Source organism: Neomonachus schauinslandi, chromosome X (genome assembly GCF_002201575.2).
Source record: "Neomonachus schauinslandi chromosome X, ASM220157v2, whole genome shotgun sequence".
Lineage (NCBI taxonomy): Eukaryota > Metazoa > Chordata > Mammalia > Carnivora > Phocidae > Neomonachus > Neomonachus schauinslandi.
Genome location: NC_058419.1, coordinates 54002729 through 54012828, shown reverse-complemented (window position 1 = coordinate 54012828; position 10100 = coordinate 54002729). Strand labels below are relative to the sequence as shown.

Genomic DNA, 10100 nt, shown 5'->3' with positions numbered 1-10100 from the left:
GCTCGGCAGGGAGTCTGCTTCTCCCTCTGACCCTCCTCCCTCTCATGCTCTCTGTCTCCCATTCTCTCTCTCAGATAAATAAATAAAAAATCTTAAAAAAAAAAAAAGAATTAGCTCCCTTATTCCTAAAACAAAAATTAATATTAAATTTGATATTATATGTTGATAATATATTTGCTGATATATTGGTATTCTTTCTACTTAAGCTATTTAATATACATTTTAAACATCTACCTGTATCTTATTTGTACATATAACAAACAAACATGCTCCTAACTAATGTAAACTTAACTTGTTTGGGCATTAAAAAAATGACTGAGAAATAATTATATACACTGTGGATGATTTGTTTTTACTGGTGGAAAAAAACTGCATTGGACCTTTAACTTTGATGTGTATTGTTTTTCTTTAACGTTTGACAATAGTAATAATTTTGTGCCATTTTTTCAGTTGTACAACTTCAACTTTTAATACAATTCAAACAAAAATAAAGTAAATAAAGAAGGAAAATCTACAGAACTCCTCATCAAGTAAGATGGGCAATTTTTTAGACATATCAATATACCTTAGTAAACACAGCATTTTATATAAGTTAAAATTCTGAGTTTAGCGAGATATATATATATCTATATCTCTATATATATAGATATATATATCTTTAAAACATCAAATATTCCTTTATATTCCTGTCTAAATGTCCTCAACTGATAGTTTTTTGATAAACACCATTAGATTTCAAGATAGAAGAGTTTCCTCTGGCAATATTCTGATACCATATTCCAAAACTTTATTCACTAAACTGGTTTTTAAAAGAGCAAAAGGTTCTAATAAAAACTGGACCCCTTCTTCCTTCCCAGTGAATAGATTTTATAATGCCTTTCATAATTTGCTTAAAGATTTAAATATGCCAGCTACATCCCTTAGGATATCATTCCCTATTTTTAATCTTTAGTTTAACTGCACCAAATTATTATTTGAGGAAAACTGGGAAAGCAATCCTTTTTCCTGTGCAGGAAGACCTGAGGTTCATTATATACATGCTATTATCTTGAATTACACTGGATCCTAAACTGGGGTTTACAAAAAGAATGAGAAAATTTAAAGTAAGCTAATGACAACTGTTGACAATGTTTTTAGAAATGTTGTATGTTTTAGAATCATAATAATCTGTAGACCACAACTCTATCTGTAGAGATTTCCATCAGGATGGTTGGAATGTGGTTGTTATCATCACATGGAAAGATGAACAGTCACTGAAATTTATAAGAATGAAGCTCTGTGGCTGTGTAGGTTGATTGCCCATCTCCTGCATGCCATAACTATAACTTGTTTCACCACAGCTAGGCCAGCCAAACACCCCACCCCCATGTGCCATGGCTGAGGACTTCCCCACCTCAGTCAGGATAACTAAGCACCTCATCCCTACACAACATAACCAGGTTACTGAACACCCTACCCCCCACACTGCTTCAGCCAGATTGGCTGAGTGCCCAGGCCCTGCATAATGCAGATGCATGTCCTGCCCCAGCCTATGGGTTTGCAAAGCCCACACAGGGGATGCCTTTTTAGGTCCTGACTAGTGACCAGAGGAGAATGTATTTCTGTGTTCTATGGGTCTGAATCAATTGAAGAAACAGTCTTTGGCAGGCTACCACCCCCCACGGCACCATACAGACAGTAGATTGAAACACACCCTTAGTCTTTCTATGAAAAAGGCCTATTTTCTTGTCCTGGAGCTTAGTCCTGAAGGACAAGTTTCAGATTTGTAACATACTCAGAGGATACAGAGGCACACCCAGTGAACATGACATGGTCCGGGAGACACCACATTAGAGCCTTCCCTTGGCCTCATCACAAGTCACTGAAAAGAGTTTATATACACATCTAAAGCCACAATTTTTGCAACTGTCACTTAGAGACACCTTCAAATCCCCTGGTAGAGAAGTCAGCAGGGTTTATGATTGCAGACCCCCTGGAATGCATACATTTACATATCTTAAAAGCTGCTGCTTAAAAAATCTGTCTTACAATTAGCCTGAAACTAGGCACTGATATCTCTCCCTTTGAAATGCTGGCAGGTTTTGGCACACCCTCAACAACTGGGACCTATCAAAAACAAATCAGGCTACTAGACAATCACAAAGGTCTGGGAAACAACCACAAGCTAGAGCAAGTTTCACCTCCTATAGAAGGCCATTCATTCAAGACTGGGAGAGGTAACTGTTTTGCCTAATACACAGGAACACAGATAGTCAAGCAAAATGAGGAGACAGAGGAATATATTTCAAATAAAAGAACAAGATGAAACTTCAGAAAAATACCTTAATAAAATAGGTAAGTAATCTACCTAATAAAGAGTTCAAAGTTGTGGTAGTAATTAACAATGCTCACCAAACTCAGGAAAAAAAAAATGGATGAACTCAGTGAGAACTTTAAAAAAGAGAAAGAAAATATAAGAAAGCATCAACCAAAAATTATAGAGCTGAAGAATACAATAACAACTGAAAAATACACCAGAGGGGTTCAACAGCAGACTAGACAAAGTAAAATAATGGATCAGTGACCTGGAAGACAGGGCAGTAGAAAGCAATCAGAGCAGCAAAATGAAAAGGAGAATGAAAAAAAGTGAAGATATCTTAAGGGACCTATGAGACCTCATCAAGTGAGATAACATCCACATTATAGGGGTCACAGAAGAATAAAGGGGTAGAAAACTTAAAGAAATAATGAATAGAAACTTCCCTAACCTGGGAAATGAAACAGATATGTAGACCCCAGAAGTAAAGAGAATTCCAAATAAGATGAACCCAAAAAGATCCACACCAAAAAAAACCAAAAAAAAAAAGATCCACACCAAGACACATTATAATTAAAATGTTAAAAGTTAAAGAGAGAATCTTAACAGCAACAAAAGAAAGATGGCTATTTACATACAAGAGAACCCCAAAAAACCAAAGAGCAGATTTTCAGTATAAACTTTGCAAACCAGAAGTGACTGGCATGATATATTAAATTTGCTGAAAGGAAAAAAAAAAGAAAAAAAAAAAAAACTTCCAACCACCTGGCAAGGTTACAATCAAGATTGAAGAAGAGATAGAGTTTTCCAGACAAGAAAAACTAAAGGAGTTTATCACAACTAAACCAACCTTACCAAAGATGTTAAAAGGACTTCTTTAAGCTTAAAAGAAAGGCGGTAACTAGTGACTAGAAAACATATGAAAGTAAAAATCTCATTGATAAATGAAAATATACAGGAAAGGTACTGGATTGACTACTTGTAAAGTTAATATGAAGGTTAATAGACAAAAATGGTAAAATTAACCAAAACTGTCATAATTAGTTAAGGGATAAATGAAATAAAAAGATGTAAAATATAACATCAAAAAAAGAACATGGGGGGGCCGTAAAATGTAGTGTTTAGAATGCATTCAAGCTTAAGATGTTATCAACTTAAAGTAGACTATTATATATACTATGATGTATGTGAACATCATAGTAACCACAGAGCAAAACTTTGCATAAATTACAATGATAAAAGAATCTAAACATAACACTAAAGAAAATCACCAAACCATAAGGGAAGGGAACAAGAGAAGAAGAAAGTAATAGAGAGGAACTACAAAAACAGCCAGAAAACAATAAGTACAGTGCAATAAGTACATACCTATAAATAATCAATTTAAATGCAAATGAACTAAATTCTCTACTTAAAACACATAGAGTGGCTGAATAAAAAAAATAAAAAAAAAAAGACCCATCTTTATGTTGTCAACAAGAAGTTCATTTTAGATGTAAGGACATACAGTCTGAAAATGAAAGGATGGAAAAAGATACTCCACGCAAATGGAAACGAGAAGAAAGCTGGTGTAGCCATACTTATATCAGATAAAATACACTTTAAAACAATGACTATGGGGTGCTTGGGTGGCTCAGTTGGTTAAGCATCTTACCCTTGATTTTGGCTCAGGTCATGATCTTAAGGTTGTGAGCCTGAAACCCACAAGGCTCTGTGCTGGGCATGTAGCCTGCTTAAGATTCTCTCTCTGCCTCCTCCCCCTCTCTGTCTCCCTCTCTAAAAAAATGACTATAATGAAAGACAAAGAAGGGAATTATATAATGATAAAGGGGTCAATCCAATAAGAAGATATACATATGTAAATATTGCTGCACCCATAATAGGATCACTAAAATATGTATAGCAAATATTAACAGAATTAAAGGGAGAAATTGACAGCAATAAAATAATAGTAGGTAACTATATAGTACCCCACTTACATCAATGGATAGACCATCCAGACAGAAAATCAATAAGCATCTGCCTCAAATGATACAGTAGACCAGATGAACTTAAGAGATATAAACAGAATATTCCATCCAAAACAGCAGAATACATATTCTTCTATAGTGCATATGGAATATTCTCCAGGATAGATCATGTAAGGGCAGCAAAAAATTATCAATAAATTTAATAAGATTGAAATCACATCAAGCAAGTTTTCTGACCAAAATGGTATGAAATTAGAAATCAATTTCAAGAAGAAAACTGGAAAAAAAAAGAAGAAAACTGGAAAAATCACAAATATGAGGAGACTAAACAACATACTACTGAACAACCAATGGGACAATAAAAAATTTTAAAAAATGAAGTCAAAACATATCTGGAGACAAATGAAAATAAAAACACAAGAGTCCAAAATCTACAGGATGCATCAAAAAACAGTTTTAAGAGAGAAGTTTCAGGGCACCTGGGTGGCTCAGTTGGTTAAGGGTCTGCCTTCTGCTCAGGTCATGATCCTGGTCCTGGGATCCAGCCCTGCATCGGGCTCCCTGCTCAGCAGGGAGTCTGCTTGTCCCTCTCCCTCTGCCCCTCCCTCCTTGCTTGTGCTGTCTCTCTGTCGCTCTCTCTCAAATAAATAAATAAAATCCTTAAAAAAAGAGAAGTTTCTAGTGATACAAATCTACCTCAAGAAACAAGAAAAATCTTAAATAGTCTAACTGTACACCTAAAGGAAATAGAAAAAGAAGAACAAATGAAGGCCCAAGTTAATTAAAGGAAGGAAATAATAAGGATCAGAGTGAAAATAAAGATAGAGACTACAAAGACAATAGAAAAGATCAATGAAACTAAGAGCTGGTTCTTCAAAAAGATAAAACTCACAAACCTTTAGCTAGACTCACCAAAAACAAAAAACAAAAAACCACAATAGTGAGATCTCAGATAAATAAAATCGGAAAAGAGAAGCTACAACTGATACCACAGAAATACAAATAAAGAGTATACTACAATTATATGCCTACAAATTGAACAACCTAGAAGAAATGGATAAATCTGTAGAAACATACAATAAGATTGAATCATGAAGAAACAGAAATTATTAATACAACAACTAGGAGAGGAGGCTGGTTTGTGGGTCTCATGAAAGGTGGTTGGTCTAAGGATCCGGGGAGGAGAGTAGCTATTTTGGGATCTCTGGGAGAAGTGGCTGGTTTAGGAGTCCCAGTGCTGCTAGGAAGTGGCTAATTATGACCCTCCCTTCTCCTTCAGTGGAAGTGACTAAATATCTCAAGGAACTGGCAATCTCCTAGATTCCCACTCATTTTCAGTGGCTCAGAAGAGGTACCTCAAATGGAGATTTCTGGGGTGGTGGCTGAGCAACCCCTGGCTAGCAGTTGTGACCCTAGTCCCAGATAATTTGGGGTTCCAAGGAATGGAAAAACCAAACCACATGTGGATTGGGAGAGAAGTATGCAGGCTTCGTGCAGCCATTGGAGTTTGTTTGAGGATCCACCTCAGCAACTGTGCACATGGAGTCTCAGGAAGTAGAATCCAAGGAGCCCCCAACATCCACAGACACTGTATGTTACCCCTGCCCTCCACTCCACACCTTAAAGGGCTCAAAAGCCAGAAGTGAATGACAGTGGCTACAGTCATGACTTCAAAGACAAGGGAAACAAAATAAATAAATAAATAAGTAAATAAACAAGTGGAACTATATCTAACTAAAATGTTTCTGCACAGTGAAGGAAACCATCAACAGAATGAAGAGGAAACTTACTTAATGGGACAAGATATTTGCAAATCATATATCTGATATGTATCCAAAATATATAAAAAATCATACAACTCAAAAACAGAAAAAAACAGGAGGGCTGTGCGGCCCCATCCTGTTGGCACCGTCATGGCAGGTTTGCTGAAGAAGACCACCGGCCTTGTAGGATTGGCTGTATGTGAGAGTCCATATAAAAGTCTAAGAATATTACACACAAAGATTCTTGATGTTCTTGAGCAAATTCCTAAAAACGCAGCATATAGAAAGTATACAGAACAGATTACAGATGAGAAGCTGGTTGTATGGTTAAAGCAGAACCAGATGTTAAGAAATTAGAAGACCAACTTCAGGGTGGCCAACTAGAAGAGGTGATTCTTCAGGCTGAAAATGAACTAAGTCTGGCCAGAAAAATGTTACAGTGGAAACCATGGGAGCCTTTAGTGGAAGAGCCTCCTGCCAACCAATGGAAGTGGCCAATATAATCATCATTGAATGACTAGTGTGTTCATGGGAAACGGATGTAATTAAATGTTCTGTTATATTAAAAATGTTTCTATATTATTGGTATAATCAAGAAAACTAATACAGAGCATATTTAGGACACTTCTTAAAATTGATGACTATGGTAATAGGGACTTGTGAATCCATTTTTGATATGTAAAGCATTTATTTAAGCTATCTTAAAGATTTTGTTGTTGTTGGGTTTTTTGTTTGTTTGTTTGTTTGTTTTACAGAGAGGTTGTGGAAAGATTTGAAAGTTAATTGGAAAAATTCCTATAGATTTTCAATGTAGAAGCCATAACCCAAATGTGAAGTATTTATAGTGGTATCTTCAACACATCATTTAATGATTTTTATCCTGAAAAAAAAAAAACAGGAAAGATACTTAATTATTATTGTTTAGACAAATTTATAGGTCACTAAAGTGAAGTACTAAGTAAAAACCATCAAGTTATAGTTGTACAGTTGAGGAAATTGATTTGGTATTTGAAAGAAAAATTTCTTTCTTGAAAGAAAAAATTTCTCATAGTAGTAGTTGGAAAAATTTTCCTTTTGTCTCATTTAAAGAAGTTAGCTTTCTGTTCTTAGCCTTTAGTTTTCTTGATCACCCAAAATATATCAGGATAGAGATAGAATTTATGTAAAAGGAAAGACATCAAGAGTTCCTAAGTTTTTCATAGGCTTATATTCAGAACATCTTACTCATACATGGGTTGTAACTTCAAAGTGGAATCACTAGGTAGTTTTCACTAAGTTTCCAATATGAGTGCAGTTGGGTATCAAACCCAAGATAAGTACTAATTCAAGGAAAGAAGCAGTTGGCATAAATTACTTTTCACGTGTCCTCACCCTTTCACCCTAGACCCTATCATTTCTAAATACTTAAATTTGGTATTTTTTAACTTCAAAGATAGTACTTTTGTGTGTGTTTGTACACATATGTTTTTGTGTCTTTTGCTATCCTTTGTGGCAAAGTAGAATCATTCAGAATTTTCAGAAAGAGAAAATTATATTTTTTTCTGATATATTTCTCCCCTTACAGAGCTGTAAATTGAATGGTAAATAAATATTAAATGAAAAAAAAAAACAGAAAAAAACAACCAAATTTTAAAAATGGGCAGAAGATCTAGATATGTTTTGTTTTGTTTTTAAAGCAGACATACAGATGACCAACAGTCATACAAAACCATGCTCAATATCACTAGTAACCAGAGAAATGCAAATCAAAACCACAAAGAGTTATCACATCACACCTATTAGAAGGGTTACTATCAAAAAGACAAAAAATAGGAAGTGTTGGAAAAGATGTGAAGAAAAGGAAATCCTCAGACATTGTTGGTGGGAATGTAAAGTGGTGCAGCCACTATGGAAAATGGTATGGAGATACATCTAAAAATTAAAAATAGAATTACCATATGAGCAAGCTCTTCCATTACTATTTATCCAAAAAATTTATATAAAAATACTAATTCAAAAAGATATATACATTCCTATGTTCATTGCAGCATTGTTTACAATAACCAAGATATAGAAACAACCTAAGTGTCTCTCAATGGATGAATGGATAAAGAAGATATGATACACAAGACACACACGTACACACACATGCACACACACACACACACAATGGAATACTACTCAGCCATAAAAATAGAAGGAAATTGGGGTGCCTGGATGGCACAGTTGGTTAAGTGTTGGACCCTGGGTTTTGGCTCAGATCATGATCTTATGGTCCTCAGATGGAGCCCTGCATCAGGCTCTGTGTTCAGCATGGAATCTGCTTGGGATTCTCTTTCCCTATCCCTCCGCCCCTCCTGCTCATGATCTCTCTCAAATCAATCAATAAATCAATCATTAAAAAAAGAAAGAAATCTTGCTATTTGCAAAAACATGAATTAACCTTGAGTGTATTAAGCTTGGTGAAGTAATTCAAACAAGAAAAACAAATATAGTATGATTTCACTTATATGTGGAATCTAAAAAAACAAAACAAATGAACAAAACAAAATAAAAACAAATTCAAAGATATAGAGAGCAGATTGGTGGTTACAGAAGGGAAGGGGGTTGGGGAGTCAGCAAAATGGGTGAATAAGTTCAACTGCTTGATGAGGGATAGTAACTAGACTTATGGTGGTGATCACTTTGCAATGTATGCAAATATTAAATTATAATGTTGTACACCTGAAACTTATGTAATGTTATATACAAATTTATGTCAATAAAAAGAATAATGAAGTTCTGTGCACTGTTTCCACAAGATCTTTGTCATCTAAATTGATTTCTACAACAGGGAATAGTGGAAATATCGAAGTATATCACAACTCTCCCAAATTTAGATGGCCCTGACAGTTATATCGTATTTTAAAAATCCAATATAAAATAAATTGACCTTCAGATTATTTTTAAGTAGTAAACTGAAGAATTTTCTTTCTTTTTTAGGGTTGTGATTCAAGTGAATGTATTTTATTTTTAAATTCAAGGATAATTAACATACTGAATATATATTTTTAAACATAATTTATAAATATAATTATGTATATATAAATATAAAATGAATATATATATCACAACTTTGTACATTCATCTGTTGATAAACACTTAGGTTTTTCTATGTTTTGGCTATAGTAAATAATGCTGCTATAAACATGCAGATGCAGATATCTCTTTAGTGATATCTATAGACAGTGGCTATAACTATTTACAATCCTAGCAGTAGTGCCAAGGGTTTCCTTTTCTCCACATCCTTGCCAGCATTTGTTATCTCTTGTCTTTGGATGAAAGCCATTCTGATAGGTGTGAGGTTTTAGCTCATTGCAGTTTTGATTGGCATTTCCTTAGTGATTAGTGAGTGACGAGCATTTTTTCAAGCACCTGTTGACAATGAGTACATCTTCATTGTCAAAATGTCTATTCAGGGTCTTTCCCATTTTCAATTGGATTATTTATTTATTCTGCTTTTGAGTTGTATGAGTTCTTTATATATTTTGGATATTAACCCATTGTCAGATATATGGTTTGCAATTTCTTTTCCCATTCCATAGGTTTTCTTTTCATTTTGTTGATTATTTCTTTTGTGCTATTATTTTATTTCTTTTTTATCATTTTGTTTTATTTTAATATATTTCACCATGATGAGTGTACTCTTTAATCCCCATCATGTATTCTGTGCATTCCCCCCACCCACACTCCTTGGTAACCATCAGTTTGTTCTCCATACTTAAGAGTCTGTTTCTTGCTTTCTCCCTCTTTTTCTTTTTCCTTTGCTTGTTTGTTTTGTTTAAATTCCACATATGAGTGAGATCATATGATATTTGTCTTACCTGACTGACATATTTATCTTAGCATTATATACTTTAGGTTCACACATGCTGTTGCAAATGTCATTCTATTTTATGCCTGAATAATATTCCATTGTATACATATACCACATCTTCTTTATCCATTCATCTTCAGATGAAGAGATCATGTAATGACCTGCAGTGCAGTGTCCCCTGTTTACCAGAACCTGGCACTTTACGGGTGTCACTTATGTGTGTTGCATTCGCTCTG

The 10100-nt window shown here is 34.6% G+C and overlaps 1 pseudogene; it reads left to right on the top strand.

The window, feature by feature from the left end:
- Nucleotides 1-6179: 6179 nt before the first annotated feature.
- LOC110583045 lies at nt 6180-6608 on the top strand (annotated as a pseudogene).
- Nucleotides 6609-10100: the final 3492 nt, after the last annotated feature.